Source organism: Rhinolophus sinicus, chromosome 5 (assembly GCF_057876585.1).
Source record: "Rhinolophus sinicus isolate RSI-liver-muscle chromosome 5, RSI-T2T, whole genome shotgun sequence".
NCBI classification, from domain to species: domain Eukaryota; kingdom Metazoa; phylum Chordata; class Mammalia; order Chiroptera; family Rhinolophidae; genus Rhinolophus; species Rhinolophus sinicus.
Genome location: NC_142505.1, coordinates 35,835,464 through 35,855,391, shown reverse-complemented (window position 1 = coordinate 35,855,391; position 19,928 = coordinate 35,835,464). Strand labels below are relative to the sequence as shown.

Genomic DNA, 19,928 nt, shown 5'->3' with positions numbered 1-19,928 from the left:
CTAAAGTTTTAAGAAGATGTAAAAGAGGGGCTGCAGGAAAAGTTAATTGTATAAGACTTTAATCAAAAACTTAGATTATATAGGAATCCACTGTAAGCAAATTCAGTAGAAAGGAAAAAAACAAAAAAGAGACATACAATCTAATAGTCTCCTATGGTAAACAAAGTGAGTATTATCTCTATAAAAATATAAAAAAATTCATAGCAACCTGAATTCTATTACTTAGGACAGCTATACCATATGTAATAGCAGACTTTACAATAAAATATTCATATTGTATCATTATTGCTTGACAAACAACAGTCCACCTGCATCTCACTTAGGAAAACAAAAAATAAGGCACATAATCATTTCCCCCTTTGTAACACTTACATTAAAGCATCTTTGCAATGGGTTATAAGAAGACAAAGAAGACCTTGATTTAACCAGAGATCATGACAACATTTTCAGCACTTTAATAGAAATAATCAGAATTAGGATAAAAACAAGAATGAGAAAAGAAAGAATGGCAAAACTAATGGCTCTAAACTCCAGTGAAAACAGAAGGAAAGTTGGGAGTAGTCAGTAATACCATCAATAGCCAGACACATTGGTATAGACAGTATGCTTAGCACTAAACTTGAGTTAACTCAGCTTTGAGATGTGAAACCTTAGGAGGTGTTGGAGTAGGGAAGCACTGGAGAAGGGTAGCAAACTAAGAATTTGGAGCAAGGTAATATGATCTATCGTACTTTGAACGGAACTGAAAAGGAGGTAAAGGAAGGTACTCACTGGGAAACTAATACTGTTGATATTATTGAACTCATTCTATGTGACGGCACCAAGTCGGCCGTGAGGAACAGGTCAGTAGGTTCTATTATTGAAGAGAATTTGTTCCAGTTTTGTCTAGAACTTTTTATAGTACCCAAACTAGTGTCTCCTCCCCATTCTTCTCATTCTTTCCTCTTTCCAGTCCCCTCCCTCTTTACCCTCCTTACCTTTACTCCTGTCCCCCACAGACATAGCCCTGTCTGCATTCTAACCCAAAAGTCGCTGCCATTTATTGATGCAAAAGATCTCAGGAAAAATTATATTTATTTCATTGCCTTAAATGACTAAGCATTATCACTGTCAGAATCACATTATGCTTTCAAAAGAAAACAAACTGTTTTTTATTTTCCTGAAATCATTGAGTTCTCTGACAGGAAACAGGTGTGATAATGATAAAATGTCTGCAGAATGTAGGAGAAAAGCCTCAATTACGTGACCACCCCTGCCACTGAGAATCCTACCATAACACCTGGCTTCCTGCCATCCAAACTAAATTGCACACATTTTCACTCCTCTGGGTCTTTCCCCTGTGCCATTTGGCATTTTCCCTCTGCCTCCTTTTGTCATTTTATTCTCTTTGTGTATGACATTAAGTTTTAAAAAGGAATGGTTCTTCCAATGTGTGTTTGGGGAGAGGGGAGGAACAACCTAAGTGCTTAAACAGATGAATGGATAAAGAAAATATGGTATATCCACACAATCAAATATTATTCAGCCAGAAAAGAATGAAGTTCCAATACATACTACAACATGGATGGACCTTGAAGACATCAGCTTAAATGAAATAAAGCCAGACACAAAAGGACAAATATTGTATGACTCCACTTATATGAGGTATTTAGAATAGGCAAATTCATAAAAACAGAAAATAGATGAGAGGTTACCAGGGCCTGGGGGGAAAGGAGAAGTAGTTATGCTTAATGACTCCAGAGTTTGACAAAGCTTTAGAAGTGGACAGTGGTAATAGTTGCACAATATTGTGAATGTAATTAATGCAATTGAATTGTATACTTAAAATGGTTAAGATAGTTTGTGATATATATATTTTGCCATGATTTTTCAAAATACACAAAAAGAAAGAGAGGGAGGGAGGCAGGGAGGGAGGAAGGAAGGAAAAGAGGGAAAAGTAGTGGTTTCTCCAGTATGGTTTGGGGAGATGGAGAGGCAGTGGTAGGCATTGGTACTTTTTAACGCCCCCCCACCCACCCCCCAGTAATCCTAATGTTTAATTTTCTTGTGAGACAACCACTTGACTAGATTATCCAAGGGAACCTTCTGGCTTTAAGATTGAATGAATCTGTAGGCTGCTACATGACTAAGGAAGACAGGGAGTGGCACAGGGCTGGAAATGAAAAAAAAAAAAAGTGAATACTGAAGCCACACTACCTGGATTTGAATCCTAGCTACATGTAATATTGTGGTTCATAAGAAATATATATTTGGTCATTCAGATGACCCAAATATATTTCTCATTTATATTTGGTCTTTGTTCACAGTTACTGGCTCACAGCTCCCAAAACCCTTAGAATTTCCTAAGTAATGACAGCATAAATGTGTCTTTGGTTATCTTAGTAAGTTAACTTAGGGAAAGCACCTAAGGATGGGGGCTGGTTGCGAGAGAAGCCAACCAACTTATTAGAGGGTTGGAAATTTTAGTCTTACCCATGATCTCTGGGGAGGGGAGAGTGCAGTGCCTAGAGATTGAATCAATTGCCAATGGCCAGTGGTTTAATCAGTTATGACTATGTAATGAAGCCTCCATAAAAACCCAAGAGGACATGGTTTGGAGAGCTTCCAAGTTGGTGAACACGCGGAGATTTGGGGAGAGTGGTGTGCTCAGAAAGGGTATGAAAGCTCCATGACTTCCCCTTACTCTGCATCTCTTCCATCGGCTGATCCTGAGTCATTTCCTTTCATGATAAACTGGTAATCTAGTAAGTAAAATGTTTCTCTGAGTTCTATGAGCTGCTCAAGCAAACTAATTGAAACTGAGGAGGGGGTTGTGGGAACCTCTGGTCTATAGCCGGTCAGTCTGAAGGCCAGGTGACAACCTGGACTTGGGACTGGCATCTGAAAGGTGGGGGCGGGGGGCAGTCTTGTAGTATTGTGCCCTCAACTTGTGGGATCTGACACTGTCTCCAAGTAGACAGTGTCAGACTTGAATTGAATTGTAGGACACCCAGCTGCTCTCAGAGCATTGCTTGTTGGTGTGGGACCCCCCTGCCCCAAGACTGTGGAATTGGGTACAGAACCCTTATACAGAATTTTTTAAATATACCTTGGGCAACTTAACCTCTTTGCCAATTTCCTCTTCTGAAAAACTGCAGTAACAATTGTATTACCTCATAGGGTAGAATATGAATATTAAATCAGTTAATACATACAAAACAGTATCTGGCACCTAGCAAGTGCTCAATAAATTTTAGTTATTCTTTCACATTATTCTGCATGCCTGGAATGACCTGGCCCTCCCCCTTACTTCCCTTGTCTACCTGCTGAGCTCACATTTGTGCTTCAGTGCTTTGTTCAAGTGTTATTTCCTCCTCTGCAAACTCTTCCATGTCCTTTCTCATCTTTGTGCTCCACTGTCCCTGTATTTATGTGTTAATGTCCTGTCTTTCCCACCAGACTGTATACTTCTTGATAGCAGATTTTCTCACCATTATATCCTCAGCCCTTAACAGAGTGCCTGGCACTCAATAAATGTTTGTTGGACGGAATGGAATGGATTTGAAAACCAAGAAGAGGGAGATATGGAAAAGAATGGGGAATGACGTTAGACTATGATATTTCTATAAGCCCTTATAGGCCCAGATATCCACATCTGCTCTCTTGGTATCACTGCTCAATCAACGGAAATCTTCAGTAACTTAAAACCTATAGTTTCCTTTGATAATCCAAACTATAGAAATGTTCAAAAAAACTCTCTCTGTCCTCTGCCTTTAGCCTCTATATTAGTCAGGGTTATCCAGAGAAACAGAATCAATAGGATGTATGTATGTGTGTGTATGTATGTATATAGTATATATATGAGAAAGATTTATTTTAAAGAACTGACTCATTCAATTATGAAGACTAGCAAGTCCCAAATCTGTGGGGCGGGGGGTAGGGCGGGAGCAGGCTGGAGACCCAGAGAAGATCCAGTGCTGTCATTCAAGTCCAAAGGGTATCTAGGGCAGAATTCCCTATTGCTCAGGGGAAGTCAGTCTTTTGCTCTATTCATGCCTACAACTGATAAGATGAGGCCCACCCATATTATGGAAAGCAATCTGCTTTACTCAAATCCACCAATTTAAAATATAAATCTCATCCAAAAACACACTTACAGACACACCTAAATTAATCTTGATCAGCTAAGTTGATACATTAAATTAACCATCACAGACCCTCTGCTTGTCCTCCATAAGCACAAACGTTCTGGCTATTCCAAACTATAGGAAATTCTTTGAATATGTCATGCTTTTTCATTTCTCTGTGTTTTTACATATGCTGTCCCTTCTTTATGGAATACTTTCTTCCTGCTTTTTCACCTAGTAAATTTCTACTCATTCTTCAAGGTCTGTAAAACTTTCCCACCCAATGGAAGTTAGGTGCCCACTCCAGTGCTTTCATTATACCTTCAATCATAGAATTTATTGCACTGAATTACAACTGTGTTTTTGTCTTTCTCTTCCACTAGACCTGTGAGAGTTTTAACCCCACGGGTATTAAAATTAGTATTAGTCATTATTATAGTTGCAGCACCTAGCACAGTGCTTGACATGAGATGGGTGTTTAATAAGTGTTTGCTGAATGAATGAATGAATGAATGAATGAATGGACTATTTTTTTAAATGAGGCAGATTTTGTTAAAAAATATATAAGTAATTTAAATAAATGGATTTAAATGGCTAATAACTCAAATAGGGAGCCGTATCCATTAAAACACTTTGAAGTCCTTAATAATATTGTAAGAATAATAAAACATCACGGTGTGTTGTTTGGCTATTAATAGAATTGTGTACTTATCTTCTGTACTGCTGGCTCTATTTCTGCTGCTAGATCTCCCATATTTCCTTTAACATTAAATTCCTCCGGCATAACTAGAGCTGTTCCTTAAGTAATGTTATCTGCTTTTCTTAATCAAACCATTCTCAATCAATTAGGAAGGGTGCTGGAGATATATGTCTTTCAGTATCACCAGGATGAACTTCAGTTGTCACTTCCTGATTTCCCAGTGCACACCTCACAGTTTGGCCCGATCAGGTGAGTCCAGAGCCGTTCCTCATCAGGCTCCCATCAGGCTCAGGACAAACTTCTCACTCAGGAGCCACTTAACACCATCAGATCTCTAAATAAAAAACAACTTTATGTTTATTCTCATTGCAAAAGTAATATATGTTTATTGTAGAAAATTCAGAAATGTGGGAAGGAAAATAAAAACCATGATCCTGGGGCCAGCCAGGTGGCTCAGGCGGTTAGAGCTCCATGCTCCTAACTCCGAAGGCTGCCAGTTCGATTCCCACATGGGCCAGTGGGCTCTCAACCACAAGGTTGCCAGTTCAATTCCTCGAGTCCTGCAAGGGATGGTGGGCTCCGCCCCCTGCAACTAAGATTGAACACGGCACCTTGAGCTGAGCTGCCGCTGAGCTCCCGGATGGCTCAGTTGGTTGGAGCCTGTCCTCTCAACCACAAGGTTGCCAGTTCAATTCCTCGACTCCTGCAAGGGATGGTGGGCAGCGCCCCCTGCAACTAAAATTGAACACAGCACCTTGAGCTGAGCTGCCGCTAGCTCCCGAATGGCTCAGTTGGTTGGAGCGTGTCCTCTCAACCACAAGGTTGCCGGTTCGACTCCCGCAAGGGATGGTGGGCTGTGCCCCCTGCAACTAGCAACGTCAACTGGACCTGGAGCTGAGCTGCGCCCTCCACAACTAAGACTGAAAGGACAACTTGACTTGGAAAAAAGGCCTGGAAGTACACACTGTTCCCCAATAAAATCCTGTTCCCCTTCCCCAATAAAAATCTTTAAAAAAAAAAAAAAAAAAAAAAAAGAACCATGATCCTACCACCCAGAGATATTGACCCTTTCCAGGTCTTTTTCTATTTGTGAACTTTTTTTTCCCAAAACTGGTATCAAACACTGCATCTTATTTTATAACTTTCCCATTTTACTTATCAATACATTGTAAATATTTTTCTAAGTCATTAAATATTCTACAACATCACATTTAATGGCTAGTTAATATAAATCCCACAATGGGCTTTGAACACAATAAGTCATTAACTTCAGCTTTCTGAGAGCTGAAAGGCAAATAGGATGATCAGCTGCCACTTCCTATATGCGAACAGATCCATAATCATCACAGGAAAAGCCACACATGTGAAAATGAACAGATAACAATTCTGAAGTCATCCCACTGCATGTAAAAGAAGAAGTGGTTTTTGATGGTCAGGGGAAGATTGTTAAAAAACAAACAGATAAAGCAAGCATATTCATGTTTGTCTCTTTGTTCTCCATTCCGATGTCATCTATGGAGAGAAACTAGCTGAGAGTAGAAATGAAATAAAGTACGTCTTCATTCATGTTTTGTATGTTTATTTAGGATCAGTGCACTGGTTTTGAAAGGAGTTGAGGCAGTGATTCAATTAGAGTTAAAGGGAAAATGAAACCACAGGAAATAGAAAGCACAGGTGCTTCCAAGCACCTGGGTTGTGCTCTTTTGGATCGTTTGGTCCTGAATATGGCTCTATATCTCTAATTATAATGACAGCCATGTTCACTCAGCCCCTTCTATATACTAAGAACTTTATTTGCTTATTTAAAGGTCAAAACAACTCTATGAAGTAGATATTATAATCTCCATTTTAATGTGAGGAAGTAGGTTCTAGGATGTTCCGTCACTTGCAAGTTAGGGGGTGACAGCACCAGTTAATGGTAAGAACAAGGTTCAGGTTCAGGTCTGCCTTCCCAAGCCCTTTCTTCTATACTATACTTGCAAAGTAACCATCCGTGTCCACAGAATAATGTTCCCAAACCCGTCACCCCTCACCAAGATGTCCACATCCTAATTTCCAGAACCTGTGAATACATTACCTTATATGACAAAGAGGAATTAGGGTTGCGGATGGAATCAAGGCTGCTAATCAACTGAACTTAAAATAGGGAGACTACCCTGGATTGTCTGGTTGGGTCCAATATAATCACAAGCGTCCTTAAAAGTGGAAAACAGAATCAGAAAACTCAGAAGAGATGTGACAAGAGAAGCAAGGTCAGAGGATGCAATGTGAGGACTCAGCTGGCTGTTGCTGGCTTTGAAGACAGAAGGGACTTGTGAGCCAAGGATTGTGGGCAGCCTCCAGAAGTTGGAAAAGGCAAGGAAATGGATCATACCCTAGAGTCTCTGCACCCAGCCGACACCTTGATTTAACCCAGCGACGCCCATATTAGAACTCTGGCTTACAGAACTGCAAGATAATAAATTTGTGGTTTTTTTAAAGCACTAAGTTTGTGATAATTTGTTACAACAGCAAAGAGAAAACTCAAAACATCATTCTATGAACATCTGAAGATGAGATCTGTATTCCTACAAAACCCACACACTTATTACAGGTGTATACAAAAGAACTACCTGCATTTAAATCCATGATTTTCCGTAGAAAAGAATTTTGTATCCTTTTAAGATCTAGAAAAAGTTCTGGATGAGACTGCAAAGTTCTAGGTCAAGTGACATGGACAAGATTATTGCCGCCTGAAATAGAAACTACTTGCTTGCCCCCTATGATACTATTTGAAATGTCTGCTTTGAAGAACCACATCCTTGTGGATCATCTAGGAAAAGTTAATTATAAAACATTTCTCAATGGCTGAGTAAACTGATCTGCTGGATGTAGCTATTAAATATTGAATCAGAACTTTGGTTGGATGCTACCAAATAGGATTTTGGATTAACAACTGATACTGGAAACAGGTTAACCAATTCTGGAGGTAGCAGATCTGAATTTGAACTCTATCATTTTCTACCTGTGAATATAACATCTAACCTTTCTAAACCTCAGTTTCTTCATCTGCAAGATGGGCTGATATTACCAACTTGACAAGGTTATTACTTAGGATTTAATGAAAAGATATATCAAAAGAACCTAGAATAATACCTGGCACATAACAGGTGTTCAATAAATACTAGTTTGCTTCCTTCATGTTAGTCAAACACTGTGGCGATTTTGTCATTAGCATAGAAGAAATACTTATTTTTCTCTCTGCTCTGTTTCCACGGCAAGAAGACTTATATACTGTTATGAACTGCTAGATTAGAAAATGTTAAAAGGATAAAATCATGCATTCTAGGAACTATGCCTAGAGCCCAGCTTGAAATGTGTTCCTCCAGCCCTTCCACTTCTAATTCCTTGTATTACGAGGCCTGACAAGTTTGCGAACTCATCCTAGAAAAGTGCTGCATACCTCATTGCTGAATATCCCTACAGTCACCTTCCAAGTACTCCCCTTGGGAAGCTATGCACGGACGCCATCGCCTAGTCTACCCTTCAAAGCAATTTTGGAACTCTTTTTCTGGAATGGCCATCAGAGCTGTTGTCGTATTACCCTTGATGTCTTGAATGTCATCAAAATGTATTCCTTTCAATATTTCCTTTATCTTCGGGTAAAGAAAGAAGTCATTGGGGGCCAGATCAGGTGAGTAGGGAGGGTGTTCCAATACAGTTATTTGTTTACTGACTAAAAATTCCCTCGCAGACAGTGTCGTTTGAGCTGGTACATTGTGATGCAGGAACCATGAATCGTTGGCAAAAAGTTCAGGTTTTCATCCAACTTTTTCACACAGCCTTTTTAGCATTTCCAAATAGTAAACTGGTTAACTGTTTGTCCAGTTGGTACAAATTCATACTGAATAATCCCTCTGATATAAAAAAAGCTTTGCAACATCATTGCAACAAGTTTGTGAACATAATTGTCAGACCTCATCTGTCTCTTTCTAATTCTGTGTATTATACCTTTTTCTGATTGAAAGAGCTAAAGTGATTTTTGTTATCTGCAACTAAAACTTGTCATATACAGACACACTGGCACACCATGTAATGTTTAAAATTGAATCCTGTCAATCAAGGAACCTCTCGTCTGCTCTGCTTTTAACAATATTATTTTAATACAAGATGCCAATAAAGCATTAGTATTTTAAAATTTATGGAAGAGTATTTATTCACACAGAAATGCCAATCTAAAGAATAAAAAACTGAAGATAATGCTGGTGATCCCTTCTTTAAAAAAAAAAAAAAAAAAAAAGCCTTAAATTGCTATTAACTCTTTTCTTGATGAGATAGGATGATGTATAATAGTAATTCATAATAGACAATTTGCCTACATTTTGTTCCTCATGTGGTTATTGCTTAGAGAAAATAGCCTACAATTTATCAAGATAGCTAGAAGAGATTTTTGGAAGAGTTTCCCAAGATTGGTTGGTAGTCTGGGATAATATTACAATAACATAAGATTTCCTTAACAATGGGAGACAGCACTTTGAGCTCATACTGAAGAAAGCAAGTCAATAGTGGTAAATATGGATTTAGGACTGCAAATTGGGACAGAATCTGAATAATTCTTTCCAGCCATCTTCTAATAGGAATCTTTTTAATTTTATGTGACTACTTAGATAGTTCTCTGGAAATGCAATTATCAAGGAAAATTTGATTTCTTTTAACTGTCTTGCACACTCTGTCCACTCTCCCAACCACTTCTACTCAAATCTTCATCTAGGCCCAGCTAGCGATGTCAGCCCAAGGGACAAGTACTAATCCTATTTACTCTGACCTCTGATTATTAAAGTGCTCCACAGACCAGTGAGGAGCCCTCATAGAATGACTCCACCTCCTCACACATCCATGCTCGGCAGGACTTGTCAGCACATCTCAAGTTTCCCGGGTTGTGCACAGCCCAAGCTGGCTCTTTTAATCTGCTATGTCCACTCCTTCAACAGAACCAGGCACCATCTAAAGGGAGCATGCCAAGTCACAATCTCCTTTGTGAAGGAGAGTGACTTCACATTCATATTTGTGTTCCTGGCACACAGCACATTTAATAAATGTTGCTTGAATAAAACTAAAGATTTAGTCCTGAACTGCATTCAACAATTGCTCCTTGAACTTTGTCCCATCCTGCTATCAGCTATTACAGGCTCTGCTATTTATTCTCCCATTTCTATCCTGGTTTCATCTTCGAAATTGTCCTTACACTATTATCTTGGCCATTCATCTACAATTCTGACTCTGTGCTGGGGACACTGGTTCCAGATCCCTGAGGAACCCCTCTCCTGCTCTGGCCTGCCCCCTGGACTCTATGCTGGACCCATGCTGGCCCAGGTTAGAACAACCCAGCCAGGATTCTTCTGAGTAAAGGGTCAGCATCTCTGCAAAAGTTCTTGGATTGAGAGAACTTTCATTTGAGCTACGTCACTGAAGAACTTTCGATCTAAAAGTAGGAAAACCCTGGAACCCCACTTGTCATACTTCCTTGTCTTTTGAAGCAGATCCCGAGTCACCCACCCAGGAAGAAATAAGATAAAAACCTAAGAGTTACCACTATTAGTCATGTCCACAAATCATGTGGGGGGAAAAACCCAGTTTATAGCCAATTTAAAGGAGGTAATTGGGGATGAGTACTGATCTTTATACCCATATTATTACCAGTGAGAAACTGATATTTGACTCAAAACATAGTAGGATAGGAAATCCTTCTTCTCTCACTCCATGAGCTTCTTGCTCTTGAAAAAAAAAAAAAAAAAAAAAAGCATACTTTGAGTCTGAAGAATTGCAAGCTTGTTGCATTCTGGAATCTAGTTTTGGGGCTCTGACCTTGATAGTCCAGCTGTTAGATAGGGTTCAATTCTGTATTGCTGTAGCAATTAACTAGCTTTTGTTTCCACAGCCATTGACTGAGCCTCCTGATCCTGCCAACCAACTCACAGATGAATCTTCTTACTCAGGAGAATCAGGGAGGAATACAGATGAACCAGTCCAAAGCCATCATTGTCACTGTACTTTGCCGGTAACAGGTCACTGGGGAAACCCTCTGTGAGGATCTCTCCCTGCAGTGCTGACAGATGCACAGCAGCAGGACTGGACCACACTTACTCTAGGCTAGAAGGGATTTGGGGCACTCTAGGCTGAACGATAAGCTCCTTAGCATGTCAGCTCATGTCAGCTTAAAAGAGGAATACTTAAGTAAGAAAGAATCCTTATTTGGGGCTGAAAAGCAAAAGATACCCAAGAAGGTGTGGGTCAAGGCTGCTTGATGGGGCTGGATGAGGCTGAAGCTGGGGTATGGCTTGGTTATGCTGAGGATGAAAGCTGCTTAGTTGAACTAGAAAAGGCAATGGATATTGGATTCCAGAGTGGGCCAGGCCTGGCGGGGCAACGTAGAATGTAGTCTGAGAGGGCTAGGAAGAGTTGGGCTAAATTGGGTTATGGGAGAATGGAAGAGAGGCCTGAGAATTTTGCTGGGTTGTGTCAGTCTGGTTTATAGGAGAGGTGAAAGTTATAGCTAAGGGACTTGAAGATGAGGCGAGGGAAGGAAAGACATCTGATGGGATGTACTAAACAGGAGGCCTAGACCAAGTTTGAGCTGGAGACTCAGCTGACAGATCTAGGGTAGAAAGTTAAAGAAGGGATGGCCAGGGGTTGTCAGCCATACAGGAGATGCTAAGAGTCAACAGCTGGCTCTGGGATGGACGAAGACTGAGAAAACGGGAAGAACTGAGTAAGAGCCAAAGGTGGGAAAGAGAAAGGGGTAGAAAAGGGGAGGCATGGATGGGAGTTATCAGTCTGGTTAGAGCTGGGCTAAACATTCTCTCTTGCCATCAGCTAGCAACTGGGCCTGTTAACGTTACTGTGCAGGCAAAATCCAAGTGAGAAACCTGGCTCCTCTATATCCAATGGTGGTTAATGACTTTAGTAGACTGCCACGAACCATGCATATCAGCAAAGGATAAGGTTAACTGAGGCTGAAAAAAAGCCTTATGTGGCAGCTTTCAAACAAGAAGGTTGATTTGGCTTGTATGAAGGCAATGATGCCTGATTTGGAGCAGAGCAATTTGTGTTGTACCATTTTAAAATCCATTCTGGCACACTGATGAATGTGTCGGCTGGCAGCTAAGAACTTGCTGGGATGCAAGAGTCTTTCACCATTTATAATTGACACTTCCCCTTCCAGGAACAGAGCCTTTCTAATCTCTGAAGCAGTGGATTTATGAATTTGCATGAAATATGCCATTCTCAATGAACACATATTTATGATCTACCACTCACTTTCCCACTGTCTTTTTAAATAAATAAAAAAAGCAGAATCAGTTTGCTGTGAATCAGCACCTTTAAATTCTGCTGTGCTGGGTGAATCTGTTCAGAGTGGCAGCGAGTCATTGCTAGAAGGGGGAGGGGCAGGAATAAAATGATCCTTTTCTATTTCTATGATCTTTTGTGTATATATCTAAATGGTTAAGTTACCAATTAGGTTAGATACTAATTAAATGTAAAACGGTTTACAGGGCTGTTCTCATATCCTTGTTAAAGTTGTGCCTATTGGTTGCATAACCTTTACCTAACTCTCATGAGAGAGGATCAAACAGCCCAACTGAGTTCAAAGAAGCCTGCCAACCCCCCAGGACTTGTAACAGTCCCTGAACAAAAAAGGAGCACCCAGGATCAACAATCTAGTCTCATACCCCTCAGATGCAACATATACCCCCTGCTCACTCTTGCTCTGTTCCTGCTGCTATCCATGAGAAAGCCAAGCTTGAAATTCCTCTTGAGGCCAAGACTTATAGAAAATGACAAATAAATTAGTTCAAAATTTAAAAAATTTAATCATATCTGATTCTTTACCCTATATACATCACTCTATGAAATTACAACTCAGTCACATCTCCCCATATACCACATTTTATTAAACTCAAATAAGATAAAGCAATTTAAAAATGGTGATCAGATACCATCTTGTTTCAGACCAAACCATAAGTCAAAATTTAAATGAAACAGACAACACCTGGTTGGTTAAGTGGCATACCTAGATTTACTAAAATTACTCCTTTCATGAATATGCACATATATATAATGCTACTGCAAAGCTGAAAAGAGACTTTATGAAATCCCATCACTGCATATGAACAAGCAGCATTGTATAATCCATCTCAACAGGAGTTAATTTTACCAGCAACATGTATCAAAATTTAAAATGTGTGAACTCTTTAACCTAGCAATGCCATTTCCAGGAATATCCTAAGGAGATCACTGGTAAAGTACATAAAGAGGGCATGCAAGGATATTTATCATGGCTTCTTTGCACAATAAAAATTGGAAATAATAATTGTCCTTTAATGGGTGACTGGTTAAATAAAAACATCAATGCAATATTATGCAGTCATCCAAAAAGATAATGTATATATATATATATATACATAAAAAATCTTCGTGTTACATTGCTAAGTAAAAAGAAAGGTACGAAAGAGTATTCATGGTATGATTCTATTTATATAAAACAATTTACATCTGTACTTGGGGATGGTAGAATTTCAGTTATTTAGTACGTTCTTCTTTTTACTTTTTACATTTTTTTCTAAATACTAAAGGAAGTATTTACTTTAAAAGTCAGGAGGAGAAAAATCAAGCTATTTTCATGAGAGGAAAAAAACCCATTAGTCTGTATTTCAGTCAGACTAGAACAGTAGTCCAGGAAGCCAAATGTAACTTGTGCTTTCTGTTGGAAGGAAAACTATGGGTAAAAAGACCATATTACAGAATCGCTGGTGTCTAGAACCCAAACCAAAACAGGTGAAACACTACACAAACTAAGGAGAATGCCTTTATCATACACAGTGTTTGAAAGAATTAATCCATTGTGCATGTGTGTGCATATTACTATATTTTCATGACTAACAAAAAATAATGTGGATTTCAAATGGCAGCAGAGAATGTAATATAATTATCATTGGTTTTTCTTAATAAGTTACCACTCCATAAGTCTTTGTGTTAATGTGAAAAAATCTGACCTGAACAGATGGACTTCATGCCGTTTTCTAAAACATGAACAGATTTCTGATCTTCTGGACCAGGAAATGAAATCAACACTAAAACAACAGACATTATCATCCATCTCCTAGAATTTCTATGTCAGAAGCTGCTAATAAAAGCAACATTTCCCTTTTCAGAACTACAGCACAGTGATAATGTTTCTGTCTTAATGAAAAGTGCTCTTCATACAGTAACAAAACATAGTGGGTATTTGTGGCACTGGAGGTGCTGGTTGAGTGATCTCCAAAACCACACCAATACTGGAGGAATGTTCTTGGCAGGTGGCAGCACGTGGCTGCCTCCACCCTTCATTCTCCAAGTTTCTCATGGAAGGCACACCCCTGAGGGCTGCTGCTCTGCCTAGTCCAATCTTCATCTCATTAGTCCAAGGGCCGCTTTTCCGTGAGCATCTTCACAGGAGCAGTTTTACAGTAAATAAATGCCCTTGGGTTTGAAGACCTAATAAAGGGCCCTATGTCAAGTAATTAGCAGCTTTGCTGGTTTTTTTCCCCTGCGGCACTGCTTTCTAGCTGTGTAACTTAAGGCTGTGAGGAGGCTGGTGGGGCCAGAGGACGGGGTCTGAGGAGGAGTTGGGGCCAAGGAGGTGGCCCATGACATCGGGAGATCAGTTACATAAAGGAAAAACGAGCAAATAGTTAAATATGTTGAGAATAATGGGAGCCAGATTTCTCACCATTAGAGAACGAAGTTACCAATACAAAAAGGGCAGAGACTAGAATGAATGCTGTAGTATGGAGTGGAGTTGGAGATATTAAACTATGGGTTTTAATATAAATAGATGAATACATAGAAATAGAGATGTATGTGTATATGTGTTTGTTAGTTTCTTGGTTCTATCTGCTACAAAGACCTAAAAGCAATGACACCCCAGTAGCAATGACCTTACCTAGCACCCAGATCTTACATTCTACTAAAAGAAACCAGGGCTCCTTAGAGAAACAGCTTTTGAAATAACTGAAATGGTTGGGGTAACAAAAGCACAGGATGAGCCTAAAACTTCTTCCACCAGAAAGTGCTCCGGGAATAATATAGAGATGTCAAGAGAACACAAGAACCAGCTTGACTGGGATTCCAATGGCCAAATCTGTGACAATTTCAGCATCAAAATCAATGATGATAGTAATGGATTAAATCCATTAAGTAAAACAGAAACCCACAAGTTCATACTGATGTAAATCAATGAATAAACAAAGAAATAAAAAGAGATGAGAAAAACAATAGAATTTCAACTAGTAAATGTAAAATAAATGTTGGAATTGGAAATATTTCCATTTAGCAATCATGACAGTAATAATATATTTAAGCAAGAATCATCATAAAATAAGTGATTGAAAGTTTGTTGGGTGTTTACATAGTCTCAAAGTATCTCCCCACTAAATGCTTATTAATTACAAAGGAATAATAATTACAGTGGAGAAGTTATCACCTTCACCAAGTTATCAAAGTTAACATCACCAGCAAAAAGACAAACCAATATTGTCTCAGGTACGCTGAGAAGAACACAATATCACTTTTATCATTTGCTGCCAAAAATGTATAACTTGCATCTAATCGTGAAGAAACATCAAACAAACAAAATGAGGAACAGTCTACAAAACTAATGGCCTGAACTTTAAAAAATGTCACTGTCACTAAAGACAAGGGAGGAATGAGGAACTGTCACAAATTAAAGGTTAAAGAGACATGACAACGAACTGCAATTTATATAATCTTGGATTTGATTCTAGACTAAAAATTTTAAAAATATATATTTTCCAAAGAGTAATTATTGAGACAAGTGGCAAATTTTGAATTAGGTCTGTGGATTAGATGGTAGAATTATATCAGTGTTAAGTTACTCGTTTCGGTGATAATACTGTGGTTATGCAGGAGAGAGTCTTGTCTTTAAGAAAAACATTTAAGTATTTAGGGGTAATTAGGCATCACATCTGCAACTTATTTTCAATGAGTTTAGAAAACAGAGAAAGAATATGAATGAATGACAAAGCAAACATTGTAAAATGTTTACAGTTGGAGAACTTGGGATGAAGGATATGTGGGAATTATCCTTCACCAGGACTTTAAATGGACTGTACGTTTAACATTCCTATATATTTGAAATTATTTCTAAATAAAATGAAAAGAAAATATATTGGGGATAACAGTATCTATCTCATAGAGTTGTTGGGAGAAGTACATGAGTTAACAACGTGTGAGGTGCTTAAAACAGAGCTAGGTGCATAGTAAGTGCTAAATAAATGTTAGTGATGATGGTGGTGGTAATGATGGTAGTAGTTAGTGGTGATGAAGTCCAGAACTGGAAACCACAACTCATCTTGAATAAGGACAAGCGGACTCTGACTCACTTATTTATTTTCTTTTTAGATTTAATTTAGAAATTGAAATGATACTTATTTGCACTTGAAATGCTAACAACATTATTAAACTTGTTTATTGCAGTTTAAGCACACAGTGTTCATGTAGAATATTTTATAAACTGGTATCCTCAAGCATAAACATGTTAGTAATATTTTTTAAATAATCAAGATTCAGTTTTTGAAAAGTAATTTCACCCTTCATTAATTTAGGCCAAATGGTGATAATCAGAATAGAAAAATCATACATTCATATGTATATCTACATTTTTTGCATATGTATGTCTATTTTTATATATACATATACAATATATACATTAGCATGTATGTATTTAATATAGGGTAACCCTCTACAATACTATAATAATATGCATAGAATTAAGACTTGAAAAAGACTTTGGGGGTTATCTACTCCAATTCCTTTGTAAGTAACTATATCCCTCTACAGCATTCCCAACAAAGAGTACAGTTTCTGTTTTAACATCTGTTGACAGGAAACACTCCTTCTCAGGGCAGCTACCGGGAAGTCACTCTGATTGTTAGAAAATTTTGTTTTAACATTTAACATCTCAGAGTGGGTCCTGCGTCAGCAGGGTCAGCACTCACTCCCTCAGAACCTTTCTCCATATAATTCCCAAAATCTTTCTCCATATAATTTCCAGAGGCTGTTCCTATAATTTCCCCTGGGGTCAGTAATTAATTCCCTCTTCCACAATGACATTTCAATATCAGGAACTACTATTTCCTACCCTCCTCATCCCAGATCTCTCATCATGAGTTTTCTCTTCTCCAAACAGAAAATCTCCTTTTTTTTCAATTACTCCATGTATACTTGTGGGTTTCAGTCTTCTCACTCTATTAACCACTCTTCTCTGAACATATACCAGTTTCTATAATTTATTGAGGAGATTCTGTTTCTATGAGGGCAGCTATTCTGGCAGCCTCATGCATTCATGTTTATTCCTTCATTCAGTGAGTATTTACTGCGTTCCTATGATGTGGAAGCCCTTATGCTAAGACATTATGAGAGAAAATTAAGAAGACGTAAGCTGTCTCTTAAAGAACTTACATGTTCCATGTGGGAGAAAAAGTATATGGTAACAAGTGCCACAAAACACACACAAGTGCTATACATTAAAGGAAGGAAATTATACAACTAAATCGGTATTTGTTTTAACATCAGAGCACTAAAGAGCAAAGCAAAAGTAATGACAATTCCAGACCTGTTTTGTTTGGGGATAGCGTGAGAACTGGTAAAAAGCAGCATATGGGGATTTAAGCGACATTAACAGAGAAACTTCCAGAGTAGCATTACCACACAGATTCAGTAGACACAAAGTGTTTATATAGTCTTTTTATCCTTAAGAGCTGACAATAGGATCAATAATCATTTGTCCAGAGTGATTTACATGCAACTTTACAATGAGGGAAAAAAAGACTAGACTACTACTCACCAGGCTTATACCAAGTTCATATTATTTTACTGAATCCCACAACAATCCCAACCGGGTAGGAACTAACATTAGTCCCTCTTTTTTTAGAGAGAGAGAGAGAGAGAAAGCTTACAAAGGTACTTACTATGGAAGCAATGCTTCAAATCCAAGCTGTCACCTTACAGCCCAATTTAAGGCAATAACTGCTACCAAACAAAGCATTCTCTGGCAAACTCCTACCCACATCCTCACAATCTTCCTGGTGAACTAGTTGAAGAAGTCTCTCACTGAACAATCTGTTCCTCCTCTGGGTTCAAGAACACTTTCTACAGGGCTCTGTTATAATGCTTGACATACGGCATCACTGAGTTGTGAGTTGTATGTGTAACACTAACCCCTGATAAAATGTCACTGCTCCAAGAACAGTATCTTCTTGTTATCCCCAGGTCTTCCGGCAATGCCAGACTCAACAAATGCTTGGAGAATGAATGAGTCCTCTAGTATAGCAGGCCTGCTTTTGAGAAAGTCACCTTCTTCATCAGAGATCTCTAATTCTCGGTCTAATTAGCTATGGTGCAGAGCTTTGTTTGGTTGCCACAATTCTGCAACTTAATTCTATCTTCTATCTCCTAACTCTAACTTAAGGGAATCCAAGAAGTAATGTGCGTATCTGGCTTTAGTTCATCACCACCCTCAGCAGCCTTATTCACCTTTGGGATACTCACCTTCATATAGAATAATGGCTCAGCCAGTTACAGAGACCAGAAGCAAAATAAATGGGAAATTAGATTACCTAATATTTCTGCTTTCCTTCATCAAGTTCTTAAAGTTCAGTAAAGTTGCTGATAGTTTGGGATGTTAAATAAAAGGAAAGGGATACAAAGCAAGTGGTTTTGATAAGTCAGGGAATGATTAAACACTTTAGTAAAGATGACAGGCATGTGGACTGAGTTCATGTATAATTATAACTATGAAATAGTGTTAAGTGCACGTAAAGTAGGCCCATTGATCACATATAATTCTACTACGGCACTGACTATAAGAAAAACAAGAGAGAATAAACAATTTAATGTGTATAATACTATGTACATGTCAAAATCTGAAAATTACATATGTATGTTAACATTTATAAGGCAAAATAAAGTTTTGATCCACAGAAGATAAAGAGCTCTGTGATCTCAGCTCATCTCTGACATTTCCCTGCCAAGTAGAAGGGTATTTCCTGTGTCCAGACTAGAAGGTAGAGAGATGAAAAGTTAGAAAGGAGAAGGAGGCCCTAGCATAATTATCATTCTCCTTCCCACACCCAGGCCAGTAGCCAGCAGACAGTTTCTGTTAATGCAACACTTTGGTTACTTGGAGAATCTATTGCTAAGGGCAGAATGGCAGGGAAAAAATGAGTGGAGAAGGGTACTTTGCCTGATTTTATAATCAAAATAATTCAGGAGAAACATGAAAAAAGAAGAGGAATATAGCAGTGTTGCATAACATTCTGGGACTGTGACTTATCAGAGTTTTTAAGAATACCATCCATGGTGCAAAGGTGGCCTCAGCAAGGAAAATGAAACAGACTCTGATCACCAGCAGAATATTTAGAAATGCCCAGAAAAAAAGAGGTCCTGGTTAGGATATTATTAATGCCATCACCTTTGTCCTCACCAACAAATTCCAATCCCAAACTGGAAGAGTATATTTCTACTCAGGTCACCAAGAAACAAAGACTCCTCAAGCACCTAATAACTGGGGAGAGTCTATTCCTCATTATAATAACCACAAACTGTCAGGCTGCCAGATAGACCAACAACTGCTGAGATCAGTTAGATCTAAGTGTGGAAAAAGGTATTAGGGAATTCAGCTATCCTTTTAAATTAAAATATTGTGAAAATTATAAACTCCATCAAACTTATATTTGATTACTGGATTATTTACATCTATACATATTCTTTTTACTTCATTAAGTCTGTGTCTTTGAAAAGACTCTAAATTATATAAAAGCATGGAAAAAAATATGATTAATTAATCTGTTAATCTCCCCCAAATACCATTTTCTCATATGACGGAATTCACTAACTCCCAGTTCTAATAGCTAAAACAGAATTGTCAGCCATATTAATTTAAAAAGTCAGCCAGTGTTATCACTGCCTCTCTTCAGTTTGGGTCCCTCTGCTTACAACTACCCGCCCCTTAACTAGAGCTCATTATCAGGTTTACCAACACAAATAGACAAAGCCTTTTAGATCCTGTTTAGAAACAGAATTGG

General features: G+C 38.5%; 1 protein-coding gene across 5 annotated transcripts in view; it reads right to left on the bottom strand.

Moving 5' to 3' along the window:
• SLC35G2 (solute carrier family 35 member G2) overlaps nucleotides 1-19,928 on the bottom strand; it is a 37,633-nt gene that overhangs the window by 12,991 nt on the left and 4,714 nt on the right. The window contains exon 1 of one of the 5 annotated variants that reach the window (XM_074312890.2): nucleotides 5,035-5,055. The exons of the other annotated variants lie outside the window; for them this stretch is intronic. The gene's annotated coding sequence lies outside the window, so the exon portion shown is untranslated. Of the gene's footprint in view, nucleotides 1-5,034; nucleotides 5,056-19,928 lie in introns of those variants that run through there. 5 annotated transcript variants of the gene reach the window in all.